Here is an 18,394-nt window from a genome sequence, read left to right on the forward strand (position 1 = left end):
TTATGCTGAGGATCCGTTGCAGGATACAGGATATGTAACTGTTTTGGTCAAAAATCACACAAGGATAATGTAACCAAACTTTATGTAAATGGGGTATGATGCTTGGTTAGCTATGAATGTAAAGGATCACTTCTGTGATAAAGATACAAAGACACAATGATTTATACGAGGAAAAAGCCCTTGATCAATGTATGATCTCCGGCATAAAAAACCTCGGGTGATGGCAACTACCGCTCACCAACTTCAATATAATAAAAATGTAGTTACAACTTCGGATGATAATGAGCTGAGTACAAGGATCACTGAGTGTCTAAGTGTTGAGAGTTGTGTCGTATGTTGTGTGTGTTCTTCCGAATGAGGAAGATGGGTATTTATACATGTGTAGGTAACTTATTTTAGGTAGATAGACCACTAATCAGCTCATTACCCCTTTAGAAATAAAGATAATCTAGCCTAAATTGCTGCCCTTAGATCAAGCCATGTTTCCATATCCGGCACAACGTTCATCTTCAATTCAGCTCTTGCCATATTTGTAAAAGCGCGTCCCTGGATCATGATATGTAGGGCATATCCTGCTAGATATTCCTGCAAAATAATATTGTAGTAATCGAAAATGACCGTTAGTATAAGGATCACCTCAATGTCCCGTGATCCTGATCCTGAGGTCCGGCTGAGGATCACTGCCTGCCAAAGAAATAAGGATCACTGGTTAGGATCACGTATAAGGATCATTCATAGTAAAAATCCAGCCCTAACAATTGCCCCCAAAATATAAGGAGTTAAATGTAAATGGATGAGTTATATTTTGTTTTGAGCTTATCTCTAACGGACGATTCCGATTTACTAGCCGTTGCACATGGACTAGCCGTTATGATATTTACGTCACTGATGTGACAATCCCTGCGAATCATCATTATAAATAGGAGATAGGGTTAGGATCACTTTGTATTTAAATTCGAAGTATCTCCCTTTATAATCGTCACCGAAGGCTTTGATCAGGTATCATTTTCTTCTTTCTCTTCTTTGCTCTGTTCTTTCTTGCTTTTACTCTGTTTTTTTTGTTCAAATATGCTGCTCCGTAATTCTCCGCACAAGAGTCCCAAGGAGGAGAGTCCCTTAAAGAGCCAGGGAATTATCAAGGATTCTCTTGTGGAGAGATGCTGCTTTACTGATGTCCACATAGACAAGATTCGCCATTGTTTCCCAGCGAATGTTGTTTTCAAACCCTTCGATCCTACTGCTTTGAGTGATCTTGTCTCAGATGTCTGGGTGGCTTTTCCTGCTACTCCCTTCCTCATTGGGTATTCATATCCTTTTCCGATGTTCACCCAATCTTTCTTTTCTCTTACCGGCATCTCATATATCCAAGCTATGCCGATGATCTGGAGGGTTCTATATACCTTCGAGAGGATCATCGAGCAAGAAGGGATTGATCTGGGGATGGCAGAGCTGGCCGAGCTTTATGATCTTACTACGTTTGGTTCCCACCGGTATCTGCTGAAACGGAAAGCTGGGGAGGATCACCCTATTTTCAAAGTGACCAAGAATGATACCAACTGGAAACGTCGATTTTTCTTTGTTAAGAGGGATTCCATCCCGGATGGGAAGGATCTGCCCAAGGAATGGGCCACTCATGGTAGGATAGAGGATCCTCGAAGGATCACTATCAGTTCTGTCTCATATGATGAGGATCACTGATGTCTTTTCTTTTTTTATGCAGCTATCTCCGTTGCTCACTTAAAGTTGACCCCTGCTGCCAAAGAGAGAGTGTTAGCTTTCAAGAAGCTTGATCCTGAAGTTCGAAGCTTCCAGATTATTATCCAAGACTCTCAAGAGATATCCTCTGCGTCTGTCACAATGTCAAGTAAGTATCCTCATAAAAAATAAGTTCTATGTGAAAGTATTTAATTTATCAAGGAGACTTATCTTGTTTTTTGAATTGTGTAGGTGCTGGAAAATTTGCCAGGTCTGTTAAATCTGCCTCCATGTTTGGGATAAGTGACCTTGCCAATGTCACGTCTTCTAAGAAGAAGAAGGCTCCTGCTGCCAGCCCTTCAGTCTCAGCCCCTAAAGCACCTGCCCGAGGCAAAGGGAAAAAGAGGAAGGCTTCAGATGACCTTCAAGGATTTCCTCTTCTCCGTCAGCAATTCCTTGACTATTTTGATGAGGTTAGGATCACTGCCCCTGTTAATTATCTTCGATAAGTCCGAGGATCACATGTGTCTGATGTTGCTTTCCTGTTGTCTTCTTTAGAAATTCTCCGAAATGGAGACTTACGTCAATCAGGTTGAGGATCAGGATCGTCAAATTGCTGACCTTCAACAGACGTGTGGGCTGAAGGATCTTAAAATTGCCGATCTCGAGAAGGAGATCCGGGCAGTCAAAGATGAGGCTGTTAAAGCGTTGATCAAGTTTGATTATGAGAAGCATGACATTACCCAAGACGCTAAGGTCTCTGCTGCGGTAACCATGTACAAGATACAACTGCAGATGGCTAAGGAGGCTCAGGATCCTTCCTTTGACAGGAGCACATGGGATGTTGAAGGCTGGAAGGCAAGGCTAGCAGAGTTGGAAGATGACGATGATGCTGAGGATATCCCAATGCTGGAGGGAGGTGATGTTGAGAAGGATCAAGGTGGAGGTGCTGGTGGTGATGAAGCAGCGAAGGTGTAGGCTGCATGATTGGGCGATGATGGATATTTTGAGACTAGGCCGGAGCCCAATTTTTTAGGTTTGGCAGTGGTTTTTTTGTGGTTGTTGATGTTTGAAACAATTATGGTTTGTAATCTCTGGACAATAGTTTCTTAGGGTTAAGGATCCTGGATCCTTTGAACAATAGGTAGGATTACACATGGTGGAGGGATCCTCTGTTTGGGGGATGAAGCCGTTGTGATCCTGCCGCCTTTTAATTTCCCTGCAATACTTTTGAACCTATTATCATGGACACCCTTTACCTACCCCAGCGGACGGGCCACGTATTGCTGGTAGAAGCTTTGGGTAGGTAATTTTGACAACTTTCTGAAAGGGTTAAAGATCCTTTTGTTTAATAAATAAAATCTTAAACTTTTGTCGCTTATCTTGTGTTATTATCCTTTTTGATTTTCAATTGTTTTGACACATGTTTGTTTGAAAAGTTGAGCAAATTATGTTTAAGAAATTTAGGATATGATCCTGGATCAGATATCCTATAATCGAAAGTTTCCAAGATAGTTTATTTTAAGGATCATAGGTTCAGTTGTCAAGGTCTAAAGGTTATTCAAATGAATAATGAAATTAAAAGTAGTTAAGGATCATACCTGAGGATCCAAGTTTGGATCCTAACCCTTAATCGGAACAACCGTAGGTAAAACTTTAATGGATAATAAGGATTAAGGATCCTTAATCGTTTAACTTCGAAAACCTGAAAAAATGGAATATAACTTGGGACTAAGCCAATATAAAAGATAAGTTAGTAACTGGGGACAAGCCCAAAGGATAACTGAGAATGATCCCGGAGGATCACTGGGGACAAGCCCAAAGGATAACTGGGGATGATCCCGGAGGATCACTGGGGACAAGCCCAAAGGATAACTGGGGACAAGCCCAAAGGATCGTATGTAAACTGGAGTATGGCCCTTTCTGGCAACTATCCAAACTTTAGTGACATGAAAATGTCAAAACCTTAGCTAACGTGAAAACGTTAGAAACCTTAGGAACGGATGTATGGTGCGTCCACCATTATACGTAGGATCCCAAGTATAGCCAGTACGATGAGGTCGCCAGCCCCGAAAATGGGTACTGATCCCAAAGACATGAACTATATCAGGATCATCGTGCGCTGCTGGCGGAAACTGGGGATAATCCCAAGGATAACTGGGGTTGTACCCAAGGATCTGTGGTGCTTTTGGAGATCTTTGACGATTTGCTGAAGATACCTGAACTATCATAACTCGAATGGTTTGTGAGTAGAGGATGAAGGATACATGATCCTTATCCTTAGGCAAAAAGTAAGAAAATGCAATAGTTTCTAGGATAAGCATATTACCAGAGTAAGGATCATAAATGGCACCGGGATCCTTCAAGGATACTCCAATGTAAGGATCTCATGCATGAAGGATCCTGTTCACATGAAATATTTCTTTAAGTGAACAGCATTCCATGCTCTTGGCAACAAGTTCCCTTCCATGGTTAGCAGCCTGTATGCCCCCTTTCCTGCTTCGGCTTCAATTAAGTAGGGACCTTCCCATTTTGGTGCTAGCTTCCCGTCAGCAGGATTAATAGTATTTTGAAATGCTTTTCTTAATACCATATCTCCGACTTGGAACTTCCTTATCCTGACATTTTTGTTGTAGGCACCAGCCATTCTTTGTTGGTAGCTTGCCATCCTTATTCTGGCTAGATCCCTGATTTCCTCAATAGTATCCAAATCCTGGGCTAGAGTTGCAGCATTTTCTTCAGGATCACGAGCACTTGTTCTAGCAGTTGGGATCACCATTTCTGTTGGGATTACTGCTTCTGCCCCAAATACTAAAGAGAAAGGTGTTTGACCAGTGGCGTTTTTGGGAGTTGTCCTATCAGCCCATAGCACATAAGGCAATTCTTCTGCCCATTTCCCTTTCTTGGATCCTAGCTTTTTCTTCAGATTGTTGATGATGATCTTATTGGATGATTCTGCTTGACCATTGGCTTGTGGATGAACTGGTGTTGATGTTATCATCTTGATTCCCCAACTGTCACAAAAGTTAGTGGTTCTCCTTCCAATGAATTGAGAACCATTATCACATATAATTTCAGAGGGGATGCCAAATCTGGTTATAATGTTTCTTTTAATGAAGGATATGACTTCCTTTTCTCTGACTTGAGCGAAGGCTTCAGCTTCTATCCACTTGGAAAAATAGTCAGTCATGGCAAGCATAAATACTTTTCCACCAGGTGCTTTAGGGAGCTTGCCAACTATATCCATTCCCCATCTCATGAATGGCCAAGAGGATGGTATGGGGTGTAGTAATTCAGCTGGTTGGTGAAGGATATTGCTATGTCTTTGGCAAGGATCACATTTCTTAGCATACTCTACAGCATCCCTTTTCATGGTTGGCCAGTAGTATCCTGTTCTAAGGATCCTTGAGAATAATGCCCTGCCCCCAGTGTGGTTTCCACAATCTCCTTCATGGAAGTCTCTCAATACTTCTTCGATTTCAGGATCTTCAATACATCTTAAATATGGTCCTGCAAGGGATCGTTTATATAGCATATTATTTAGGATTGTAAATTGAGATACCTTGATCCTGAAAGCTCTAGGATTTTCTCCCATTGGGATCTCTCCGTTTTGCAAGTATTTCATGATTGGTGGGATCCATGATCCTGAATAAGATCGAGCTTCTTCACTAGGGATTACTGCAGTATCCTCTTCTATTTCCATGGCTACTTGGTTTTCAATAGCAGGAGCCAGGATATGGATGATAGGGATACTTATATCTTCTGGAATTTTTAAGGATGATCCTAGGTTGGCCAATGCATCAGCTTCCGTGTTATCCTCCCTTGGTACCTGTGTTAGGCTAAAAGAAACAAAAGAAAGTGCCAATTCTTTGACTATTTCTAAATATTTGGTTAGTTTTTCACCTTTAACAGCATAGGATCCATTAAAGTGATTGGTGATCAATAATGAATCTACATATACTTCGAGATATCTTACCCCCATATCCTTAGCAATCTGTAAGCCAGCAATTAAGGCTTCATACTCAGCCTCATTGTTAGTTGCTTGGAACTCACAGGCTATGGAGTGGGGTATTATGTCCCCCTGTGGCGATTTTAGTAGGATCCCTAGTCCTGTGCCTTTGATGTTTGAGGATCCGTCAGTGTGTAGGATCCAAGGATCCTTGGTCTCATCCAGCTGCTGGACCTCCAATTCTGCTTCCTTTTGTAGATCACTACTGAAATCAGCCACAAAGTCAGCTAGTGCTTGAGATTTAATGGCTGTTCTTGGTTCGTATCTTATATCATGGGCACTAAGCTTCACTGCCCACTTAGCCATTCTCCCTGACATATCCGGTTTCCTGAGGACATTCTTAATTGGAAAATTAGTTTTAACAATAATAGTATGAGTTTCAAAATAATGCCTTAACTTCGTGGATGCCATGATTAATGCAAGGATGATTTTTTCGAGGTGTGAGTACCTGGATTCGGCATCAAGTAGACTTTTACTTACATAGTAGATAGGATATTGTGTACCTTCGTGATCCTTAACAAGGACAGCACTTACAGCGGTTGAGGATACCGCCAGATATAAGGACAACACATCTCCTTTTTCCGGTTTTGCTAATGCTGGTGCTGAGGACATATACTCTTTTAGGGCTTGTAAAGCATTCTCATGCTTCTCAGTCCATTCGAACTTCTTATTCTTCCTTAGGATATCGTAGAATTCTTTGCACTTTTCTGAGGATTTCGATATGAACCTGTTCAAAGCTGCTATCCTGCCTGTTAGTCTTTGAACATCCTTGGCATTGGCAGGAGACTTGATATTTATTAATGCTTTGATTTGTTCCGGGCTTGCTTCAATGCCCCTCTGGGTTACCATGTATCCTAAGAACTTTCCTGCCTTAACACCAAAATGGCATTTTGAAGGATTAAGTTTCATGTTGTAACTATCAAGGATATCGAATGCTTCTTCCAAGTCCCTTAGGTGATCCTCAGCTTTCTTTGACTTGACCACCATATCATCTATGTACACCTCCATAGTTTTTCCAATTTGATCTTTGAACATCATATTTACCAGCCTTTGATATGTTGCACCTGCATTTCTTAGTCCAAAAGGCATGGCAATATAACAATATAAACCGGTTGGGGTCATAAAGGCTGTATCCTCTTGGTCAGATGGTTCCATCTGGATTTGTTGGAATCCGGATGATGCATCCATAAAAGTTAACAGTTCATGCCCCGCCGTTGCATCCACCATGGAGTCAATGTGGGGTAATGGGAAAGGATCCTTGGGACATGCCTTATTCAAATCAGTGAAATCGACACATACCCTCCACTTTCCGTTTTTCTTTTGGACAACAACCACATTGGCTAACCATTTAGGATACTTTACCTCTCTGATCATACCTGCTCGAAGTAGTCTCTCTACTTCTTCTTGGATAATGGCATTCCTTTCTGGTGCAAACTTCCTCCTTTTTTGATGGATTGGCTTGATAGACCTGTCAATGCCAAGTTTGTGAGTAATAATATCCTTAGATATACCTGTCATATCTTCATGTTTCCAAGCAAAGGTGGATTTTCTTCTTTTGAGGAAGGATATCATGTCTTCTTTCATTTTGCCAAGGATCCCTGATCCGATATAGATTTTTGATTCAGGATCACTAGGATCCAAGAGGATTTCATCTACATCTTGTTCCCTTGCCTCCAAGACGTTCCTCGGAGGATACTGTAATTGCTATTGCTCCCTTGGTTTCGAGGTTGGCTTCATGGATGAGGTATAGCAATCCTTAGCTTCTTGCTGGTCACTGTCGATCTTGATTATCCCCCATGGGCTAGGGAGCTTCACACATTGATGGTAGGTAGATGGAATTGCTTTCATGTCATGTATCCAAGGCCTGCCAAGGATAACGTTGCAACAAGATAAACAGTCAATAACACAAAATTTTTGATAATTATGTAATCCTTCCACGTAGATTGGGAGTTTGATGTCCCCCAGAGTTTTCTTCGTTTCTCCACTGAATCCTACAAGCACGGAGGATCTTGGTGTGATGTCTGATTCTGGGATTCCCATCTTCTTCAAGACATCAAGCTGGATTATGTTCACTGAGCTCCCTCCATCGATAAGGATCCTGCGGACAAAATGGTTAGAAATAAAGAGAGTAATAACTAAACTATCATGATGAGGATCCTGGATGTTGATGCGATCATCCTCATCAAAGGTTATCGTTTTCCCTTCTGAAACACTTGATGTTCTAATAGGCCTTTCTCCATTGTCCATTTTTGATTCTTTTGCATGTCTTTTGGCCGCTGAAAAGGATGTACCACAAATGTCTGATCCTCCGGATATGAAGTTGATCACTTGTGCATTTGCCGGAGGTGCTGGGGCTTTTTCGGGGATCCTTTCAGGATCCTGGGTCCTTTGCTTTTTTCTCCCCAGCAATTCTTTTAGATGCCCCTTGCTTAGCAGGTATCCAATTTCCTTTCTTAAAGCTATGCAATCTTCAGTCAGATGGCCGAAATCCTCATGGTATGCACACCATTTGGACTTGTCTTTAGTCCCGGATGGTTTATCATTCTTCCTGGGCCACCTAGCCTTTTCACCTAGATTCTGCATTGCAAGGATTAGTTCGTGATTGTCAACGGAAAAACAATATTCTGAGATTGGAGGATATTCTTCATCATCCTCTTCTTGGTCGACAGCATGCACATTCTTGTTCTCGTTTCTATGGTAGGATTTGAACTTGTTGTTTTTGAAGGAGGATCCTTGCTTATCTTGTTTTGAGGATCCTACTTGTCTCTCCTGGATCCTCTTGTCATCCTCTAGCCGGATAAACCTGAGTGCTCGAGTTCTTACTTCATCTAAATTCCTGCAAGGTGTCATAACAAGATCATCATAGAATAATGAATCCTTAAGAAGTCCCATTTTGAAGGCTTCAACAGCTGTAGCCATATCCAAGTTGGGAATATCCAAGGATTCTTTACTAAATTTAGTTATATAATCCCTTAATGATTCATTATTATTTTGAGTTATCCTGTACAAATCACTAGTTAATTTTTCAAATTTTCTACTACAAGAGAATTGGTTGTTGAATAAATTAACTAAATTAGCAAATGAAGTAATAGAGTAAGGGGGAAGACTTAGCAGCCACTTAAGAGCTGATCCAGTTAGAGTGGATCCAAATCCTTTACATAGGCATGCTTCCTTCAACTTTTCTGGGATAGGATTGATTTCCATCCTTTCCCTGTATTGTGCTATATGCTCCTCTGGATCCGTTGTGCCATCATACAGCTTCATGGTAGGGATATGGAACCTTTTGGGTACCTCTGCATCACAGATTGGTGGTGCAAAGCGAGATACCTTGTGGCTCCCATCTGCAATTTCTGGGATAGGCTTGACTACCCCTGGAACACTTGAGATCATGTCCTTTAGTTTCTGTAATTCCCTGGCCATAACATGATTGGTACCTGTATCCTGCATGAATCCAAGGTTAGTAGTAGGATAATTATTTAAAGTGTTACCTCCCATTGGGTTCTGGTTGGGGAATCCACATTGCTGGGATTCTGGAACAACGGAAGGACCAGTGGAAGCAATGGTCTGCATTGGAATGAAGTCCCCTTGATGGACATCTAGACTCCCTGTTTGCAAACTTTTTAGGGATCCTGGCATCTGTAAGGATCCTGGTATCTGGGATGATCCTGGAACGAAGGAGGATCCTTGAACCTGGGATGATCCTGGGATAAAGGAGGATCCTTGGCCCTGGAATGATCCTGGGATAAAGTAGGATCCTTGAAACTGCTGTGCCCCCGGATAGGCTCCCGGATTCATGAAGGATCCCATATACTGAGGATAGGATCCTGCTGGCTGAAAATACGAGCCCGATGTCTGAGTCATTGCTGCTGACTTGAGATGTAATCCTCTCGTCTCCCCTGTGATCTGTACGTCTGGGATCCCTGATGGCTGAGAGGTGACCATTGGAGTCTCAAAACTCAAGGATTTTGGCATCAGTGGGGAATGATCCTCTGCCGTTTTCTTTTGTCTTTTGAGATCTCCAATCTCCCTGAGGATCCTGTCATTAGTTTCATCCTGCCGCTGCATACGATCCTTCATCTGCAAAATTAAAGCAAACACATCACTAGTACTGGGAATAGAAGAATTCATAGCAGAAGAAGATGGAGGTTTAGAGAAAGAAGGGGTTGGTCTCTTCTCAGCATTTCTCTGGGATCCTGCCGGTGGAGGAGGTAGAGTGGTTTGTGCTGAGGTGACTGCAGACATCGCCGTGGAAGTGTTCTTCAATGATGAAGCCATGTAACTCTTCGAAATGATTTCGAACAAAAGATTTTCTCTATGAATGAAGCACCAATTGCCCCACGGTGGGCGCCAAACTGTTTTGGTCAAAAATCACACAAGGATAATGTAACCAAACTTTATGTAAATGGGGTATGATGCTTGGTTAGCTATGAATGTAAAGGATCACTTCTGTGATAAAGATACAAAGACACAATGATTTATACGAGGAAAAAGCCCTTGATCAATGTATGATCTCCGGCATAAAAAACCTCGGGTGATGGCAACTACCGCTCACCAACTTCAATATAATAAAAATGTAGTTACAACTTCGGATGATAATGAGCTGAGTACAAGGATCACTGAGTGTCTAAGTGTTGAGAGTTGTGTCGTATGTTGTGTGTGTTCTTCCGAATGAGGAAGATGGGTATTTATACATGTGTAGGTAACTTATTTTAGGTAGATAGACCACTAATCAGCTCATTACCCCTTTAGAAATAAAGATAATCTAGCCTAAATTGCTGCCCTTAGATCAAGCCATGTTTCCATATCCGGCACAACGTTCATCTTCAATTCAGCTCTTGCCATATTTGTAAAAGCGCGTCCCTGGATCATGATATGTAGGGCATATCCTGCTAGATATTCCTGCAAAATAATATTGTAGTAATCGAAAATGACCGTTAGTATAAGGATCACCTCAATGTCCCGTGATCCTGATCCTGAGGTCCGGCTGAGGATCACTGCCTGCCAAAGAAATAAGGATCACTGGTTAGGATCACGTATAAGGATCATTCATAGTAAAAATCCAGCCCTAACAGTAACATCGGTATTGGGATTCCTTCCGGTATCCTGGTTGATGATCCCAAATTTGCCAATGCGTCTGCTTCAGCGTTATCCTCTCTTGGTACCTGTTCAAGCGTAAAAACATCGAAATATCCTGCTAATTTTTTAAGAATACCGAGGTATTCCATTAGTTTCTCACCCTTGACTGCATAGGATCCATTAAAATGATTAGTAATTAACAAGGAATCAACATATACTTGCAAATTCTTGATATTCATACTCTTAGCCAATTCTAATCCTGCAATTAAAGCTTCATATTCTGCCTCATTATTAGTAGCAGGGAATTCACATCTAACAGCCTGGGGTATTATGTCCCCCTGTGGCGATTTTAGTAGTATACCTAAGCCTACACCCCTTACATTAGATGCACCATCAGTATATAATGTCCAGGATCCTGAGGATTCTTCTAACTATTGAACTTCTAGGTCTACCTCGTCCTAAATGTCACTACTAAAATCAGCCACAAAGTCAGCTAAAGCCTGAGACTTTATGGATTTCTAGGTTCATATACTAAATCATAAGCACTCAACTTTACTGACCACTTAGCCATTCTACCTGACATTTCTGGTTTCCTAAGCACATTTTTAACAGGATAATTAGTTTTAACATGAATCCTATGTGTTTCAAAATAATGTCTAAGCTTCGTTGATGCCATTACTAGAGCCAGTATTAGTTTTTCTAGGTGAGAATATCTAGTTTCAGCATTTAACAAACTTTTGGTAACATAATAAACAGGATACTGCTGACCTTCGTGATCCTTTACGAGTACTGCACTTACTGCATTCTCTGATACTGCCAGATACAAGGATAATGGTTCACCATCCTCAGGCTTCATCAATAGAGGTGCGGTTGAGAGATACTGCTTCAAATCCTGCAGGGCTGCTTCATGCCTCTCACCCCATTCAAACTTTTTATTCTTTTTCAGGATATCATAGAATTCTTTACACTTTTCTGAGGACCTTGATATAAATCTATTTTAGGCTGCCACTCGTCCTGTTAATCGTTGAACATCCTTCATATTTGAGGGAGACTTTATATTCAAGATAGCTTTTATCTGCTCCGGGCTTGCCTCTATCCCTCTTTTTGTCACCATGTATCCTAAAAACTTTCCTGCCCCCACTCCGAAATGGCACTTTGCAGGATTAAGTTTCATATTATACTGGTCCAGGATATCGAATGCTCCTTTAATATCCTGAAGATGATCCTCAGCTTTCTTGGATTTAACCACCATATCGTCAATGTACACCTCCATGGTGTCCCCCAGTTTGTCTTTAAACATCATATTCACCAATCTCTGGTACGTTGCACCTGCATTTTTTAAACCGAAAGGCACAGCAGTATAACAATAAATACCTATTGTTGTCATGAAAGCAGTATCCTCCTGGTCCGAAGGTTCCATTTGAATCTGCTGGAATCTTGAGGATGCATCCATGAAGGTCAACATTTCATGACCGGCAGTGGCATCCACCATCGAGTCTATATGAGGCAGTGGGAATGGGTCTTTTGGACAAGCTTTGTTCAGGTCTGTGTAGTCTACACAGACTCTCCATTTCCCATTTTTCTTTTGTACGACAACCACGTTTGCTAGCCATCTAGGGAATTTGACTTCTCTAATCATCCTGGACTTCAATAATCTTTCAACTTCCTCTTGGATAATTGCATTTCGCTCAGGGGCGAATTTCCTTCTCTTTTGTTGTATAGGCTTGAATGACCTGTCAATTCCAAGCTTGTGAGTAATAATGTCTTTAGATATACCTGTCATATCCTCATGCTTCCATGCAAACATTGACATCCTGCATTTCAAAAAGTTAATTAATTGTTCTTCAATATCCTGAGGGATATTGGTCCCCACGAGCACCGAAATATCGGGATTATCCTGGTCTAGGATAATTTTCTTCACATCCTGCTCCGGATCCTCCACGATATCTTGGGCCCGCGTCTTTTGTCACACCCCCAAAATCCACCCGCGGAGTACCACCGCTTGGAGGCGTGACTGACCAGGATCCAGCCACCAATCATACTGAACAAGCATATAAGTAGTTATAAAAGTCTAACCATCACGACTGGTGTTCAAACAAAACAGTTTAAGTTGCAAGCGGAAGCATAAGTCTTAAAGTTAAAACATAAGTTCAAATGGTTTCTAGTTTATCATAGTACGCAGCCAATCCGTGTCCCACAACGACTCTCCTCCATGCAAGCTCCAGCTGAGTACCTATGGTCCTGCAAAGCATGTAGTAACGAGTCAACAACTAGTTGAGTGAGTTCACAGTTGGGTGTTCGTTTTAGTTGTTTCGAAAACAGTTTCCTTTATCTGGCATCCTGCCGTGGGGGGGGGGGGGGTTACCCCATAGTTTAAAAACGTGACTTGTTCATTCCCAGTTACTCCGGCACTCCAGCCGTGGGGGCTACCCCATGTTAGTTATCAGGCATTTCGGCCGTGGGGGCTACCCCATGCATACACTAGACTCGTTACCGTATCGACTGCTGACTGTAGTCATGTTTATGTGCCCTGAAAACCATCAATGTCTATCATCATTGACGTGCCCCAGATCCATTAGTTCACGCCCGCCCTCTGCGGCACGGTGTGAGGTTTGTCAGACCTAAATAGCGCTATCTAACTAATGACCCGCTCGCCATTGGCCCGGCGATTAAGTCGATACAAAAAGGAGGGACTTCGTGATAGAGTTTTAGTCTAGTACGAGTTATCCGTCCATCAGGACGAGGAATTTCATTCCTGAATCATTACCGTCCTACCCAAGGAGGACGAGGAACCCACGTTCCTTAACCCCGTTCCCAACCCAGGGAATCCCATGCTTTGTAGAGGGTGTGAACTCACCTTGGTTTGCTCGGTAGTAACACAGAAAGGTCAATCAAGTCGCAAGTAGTCAATTACGTCCTAACATGGATACCACTTATAATCAGATTCAACCCAAGCAGTGCACATACAAGTAGCAATCACGGCATACAAGTTCTATCATGGCAGTTTAACAACAGTGCATGGTATATTCAGATAAACAGTCGCACATCTGGCCCACAAGTTTAGTCAAACTACTTAAGCCCAAAACAGTTAACACAGAAGCCCATAAGCCCGGCCCATTAACGTAGGCCCATAATTAAGTAAGCCCAATAAGCATGGTTTCGAGTCGCAACCGGACTCGCAAGCGTGGTTGCGGGTTATGCTGCTTTTGGTCGCGGGTCGTAACCGGACTCGCAAGCGTGGTTGCGAGTTATGCCGTTTATGCTGATCAAGGATGGTTGCGAGTCGCAACCCATGTCGCAACCATGGTCTCGGCTGGTCATGCTAAGGTTCCGAGTCGTAATGGGACTCGCAATCCTGTGGTCTCGGCCTGGAAGGATGTGGTTGCGAGTCGCAACCAGAGGTTCCGACTCCCCAGCAGCTGCTGATTCTGCACAGTTGTACTATCCAATAACATTCCAATTGCATGCACCCTATTTGTGTACTATCCACTTAAACATGTTTCTTTGTCTAAAAACTAACTCAATTGGATCAAACATTGCAGAATTCAAATATTCAACACACACTCATATGATATTCATATTGTTCTTCATGTTCTTCAAGCATTCAAAGCATAAATAACCTTCATTCAACCTTATGCATATTCGGACAAAACTATAGTTTCTAAGCTAACATCAAACCCATTTTCCAAGCAACAACATATGCAACAATTCATGAGACAAGCATGTAATCGATACTTTCATCATACATATCATCATTGAACCGAATGTTATTCATGTGTACACATAACTTATAAATCTTGGTTTTCATTTCTTAGACAAGTATAGTAACAAACAACTCAAATCAACAACTTCATCATACACATCCGAATCACAAGAGCATCAACACACTTATGACTATACTTAGTTAAATCATGTCATTCTTACTATCATTTAACACCACAAACACAATAAACATTCTAGTATACTAGCATCGACAATAAACATCATAAACACTAACCGGTTATGAAAGGGGTGCCGAGGAGATGGATGGAATGTCCGATGGTTCCGGGCTCTTGTTGGTTCCGATTAGAATCCGAGAGAGAGATAGGGGGTGGTGTTTGGTTCAAGGGTCTTTAGAGAGGGAAAGTGTGAGAGTGTGGGTGTGTGTTGTTCAAGAAAATGGCAAGGTTTGCCATGAGGGTGGTTTATATAGTGGACTTGGTGCACCCTAGTGGGCTTAGAAGTCGATAGAAGGGGTTTACGGCCCAAAGGCCCAACCGGCTATACTGTTTACTCGAGACCTCATGGTCTCGAGTCGGGTTCTCGGCTCGCATAGAACACGCATATACATATACATATATATATACATACAAGCAAAACACATTCCACATAAAAGGTTCACATCTATTAGTAACTTCAATCAGTTAACTAAGTCACAAAATGTTCAAGCATGTTATATCGAGATACAAGAAAAGGTTCTAAATTTCGAGTTGTCACATCATCCCCAAGTTGAAAGAAATTTCGTCCCGAAATTTGATGGCACTCACTGAGGAAGCTAGTTAAGTTGTAAGGTTTTCCCGGTTATCCTGGGGTGTCACATCCACCCCTCGTTGATCTGGAATTTCGTCCCGAAATTCCGTAGCTTCAGCCTCAGTAGTGGTTGTACTGTTTTCAAACAGTTGGGGATACTTTTGTTTCATCCGATCTTCGCGCTCCCAGGTAAACTCTGGGCCGCGACGTGAGTTCCAACGAACTCGAACGAGAGGTATTCTAGTGCTCTTGAGGACCTTAACATCCCGGTCTGTGATTTCGACTGGTTCCTCGACGAATTTCAACTGCTCGTCGATCGTGAGTTCCTTCAGAGGAACCACGTGGGTCTCATCTGACAGACACTTCTTCATATTCAACACATGGAAAACGTTGTGAACTGCACCGAGTTCCGCTGGTAAGTTCAGTCTGTAGGCCACCTTGCCTATTTTCTCACTGATTTCGAAAGGTCCAACGTATCGTGGGTTAAGTTTGCCTCGTTTACCAAAACGAACCACACCCTTCCAGGGTGAAACTTTGAGTAATACCCGCTCCCCAACCTGGAGCTCAAGTGGTTTCCTGCCCTTATCGGCGTAAGCCTTCTGACGGTCTCGAGCGGCCGCCATGCGTTGTCGTATTTGAGCAATCCGCTCAGTAGTGTCTACCACATGTTCCGGACCAGTGATCTGACTATCCCCCACCTCTGCCCAACAAAGAGGTGACCGGCATTTACGTCCGTACAATGCCTCAAACGGAGCAGCTTTAATGCTAGTGTGGTAGCTGTTATTGTACGAGAATTCCACGAGTGGTAGATGCTTTTCCCAGCTGTTACCAAAGTCGATTACACACGCGCGAAGCATGTCTTCTAGGGTCTGAATAGTGCGCTCGGACTGCCCGTCCGTCTGTGGGTGATACGCTGTGCTCATATCTAAACGTGAGCCAAAAGACTTGTGCATTGCTTGCCACAGTTCCGAAGTAAAACGTGCATCTCGATCGGAGATGATAGAGGTGGGCACCCCGTGCCTCGAAACAACTTCTTTGAGGTATATTTCCGCTAAAGTGGAGAACTTATCCGTTTCCTTAATTGCTAAGAAGTGTGCGGATTTCGTGAGTCGATCCACGATCACCCAAATAGTATCGTTTCCGCGCTGTGATCTAGGTAGGCCAGTAACAAAATCCATGGAAATTTGCTCCCATTTCCATTGTGGTATCTCTGGTTGTTGGAGTAGGCCTGAGGGTTTCTGATATTCCGTCTTGACTCGCGCACAAGTCAAACACTTGCTGACGTAAGTTGCTATGTGAGCCTTCATACTAGGCCACCAATACGTAGTTTTAATATCGTGGTACATCTTATCCGAACCAGGGTGTACCGAGTAGCGAGATTTGTGTGCTTCATCCATTACAAGCTCTCGTAAGTCGCCATAGAGTGGGACCCAAATGCGTCCCGTTACGTAGTAAGCACCGTCTTCCTTCTGTTCTAGGCGTTGTCTTGGCCCGCGTAGGGCTTCGGCCCTTACGTTTTCTGGTTTAAGTGCTTCCATCTGAGCAGCTCGTATTTGCGAAGGTAGACTAGAATGGATCGTGAGTTGTAAAGCTCTTACGCGCTTAGGCGCAGTGTCCTTCCGACTTAGGGCGTCGGCCACAACATTCGCCTTGCCCGGGTGATACCTGATGGAGCACTCATAGTCATTCAGTAGCTCGACCCATCGTCGTTGCCGCATATTCAGTTCCTTCTGCTTGAATATGTGCTCTAGGCTCCTGTGGTCGGTGTAGATGGCGCATTTGGTTCCGTACAGGTAATGCCGCCATAGCTTAAGTGCGAAAACAACAGCTCCCAGCTCTAAATCATGCGTAGTGTAGTTCTTTTCATGAACCTTGAGTTGGCGTGAGGCGTAGGCTATGACTTTATCTCGTTGCATCAATACACAACCAAGACCTTGAATTGATGCATCACAGTAAACCACAAAATCTTCTGTGCCCTCTGGCAGCGAAAGGATAGGTGCACTACAGAGTCTATCCTTTAGATGTTGAAAAGCTAACTCCTGCGCATTTCCCCAATGATAAACAACGCCTTTCTGTGTTAATAAGGTGAGAGGCTGCGCGATCTTAGAAAAGTCCTTGATGAATCTCCTGTAGTAACCTGCCAATCCCAAGAATTGGCGAATTTCCTTTGGTGTGCGAGGCGCAGGCCAGTTCTTAATAGAGTCCACTTTGGATGGATCAACGTGAATTCCATCCTTGTTCACCACATGCCCTAGGAAATGGACTTCACGAAGCCAGAAGTCGCATTTTGAGAACTTTGCATAAAGCTGTTCTGTTCGAAGAAGTTCCAGAATAAGTCGTAGATGTTGTTCGTGCTCCTCCTGACTCTTAGAATAGATCAGGATGTCGTCGATGAAGACTATAACGAACTTGTCTAGGTACGGCTTGCATACTCGGTTCATCAAATCCATGAAAACTGCTGGTGCGTTCGTCAGCCCAAACGGCATGACCAAAAACTCATAGTGCCCATATCGAGTTCTAAAGGCTGTCTTAGAGACATCCTCTTCTCAAACTCTCAGCTGGTGATATCCCGATCTCAGATCGATTTTCGAATAGTAGCTCGACCCCTGCAACTGGTCGAACAAGTCGTCAATGCGCGGTAGAGGATAACGGTTCTTCACAGTCACCTTGTTGAGTTCACGATAGTCGATACACATTCTGAAGGTACCATCCTTCTTCTTCACAAATAGTACTGGAGCTCCCCAAGGCGATGAGCTAGGCCGAATGAAACCCTTATCCAAGAGTTCTTGTAGTTGCGAAGAGAGTTCTTCCAACTCTGCTGGAGCTAAACGATAAGGTGCACGTGCTATAGGCGCAGCTCCAGGAGCTAGTTCAATCTGAAACTCGACTTGGCGATGGGGTGGAAGACCAGGTAATTCCTCAGGGAATACCTCAGGATAGTCACGTACAACCGGAAAATCTTCTAGCTTCTTCTCTTTCTCTGTGGTGTCAGTAATGAGGGCCAAAACGGCAGTGTGGCCCTTTCGCAAGCACTTCTGGGCCTTAAGAAGAGTGATAATGTTCTCAACAGCGCTTCTCTTGTCGCCACGAATCATAAGAGGTCCA

The sequence above is a fragment of the Helianthus annuus genome, chromosome 11 (assembly GCF_002127325.2).
Source record: "Helianthus annuus cultivar XRQ/B chromosome 11, HanXRQr2.0-SUNRISE, whole genome shotgun sequence".
NCBI lineage: Eukaryota > Viridiplantae > Streptophyta > Magnoliopsida > Asterales > Asteraceae > Helianthus > Helianthus annuus.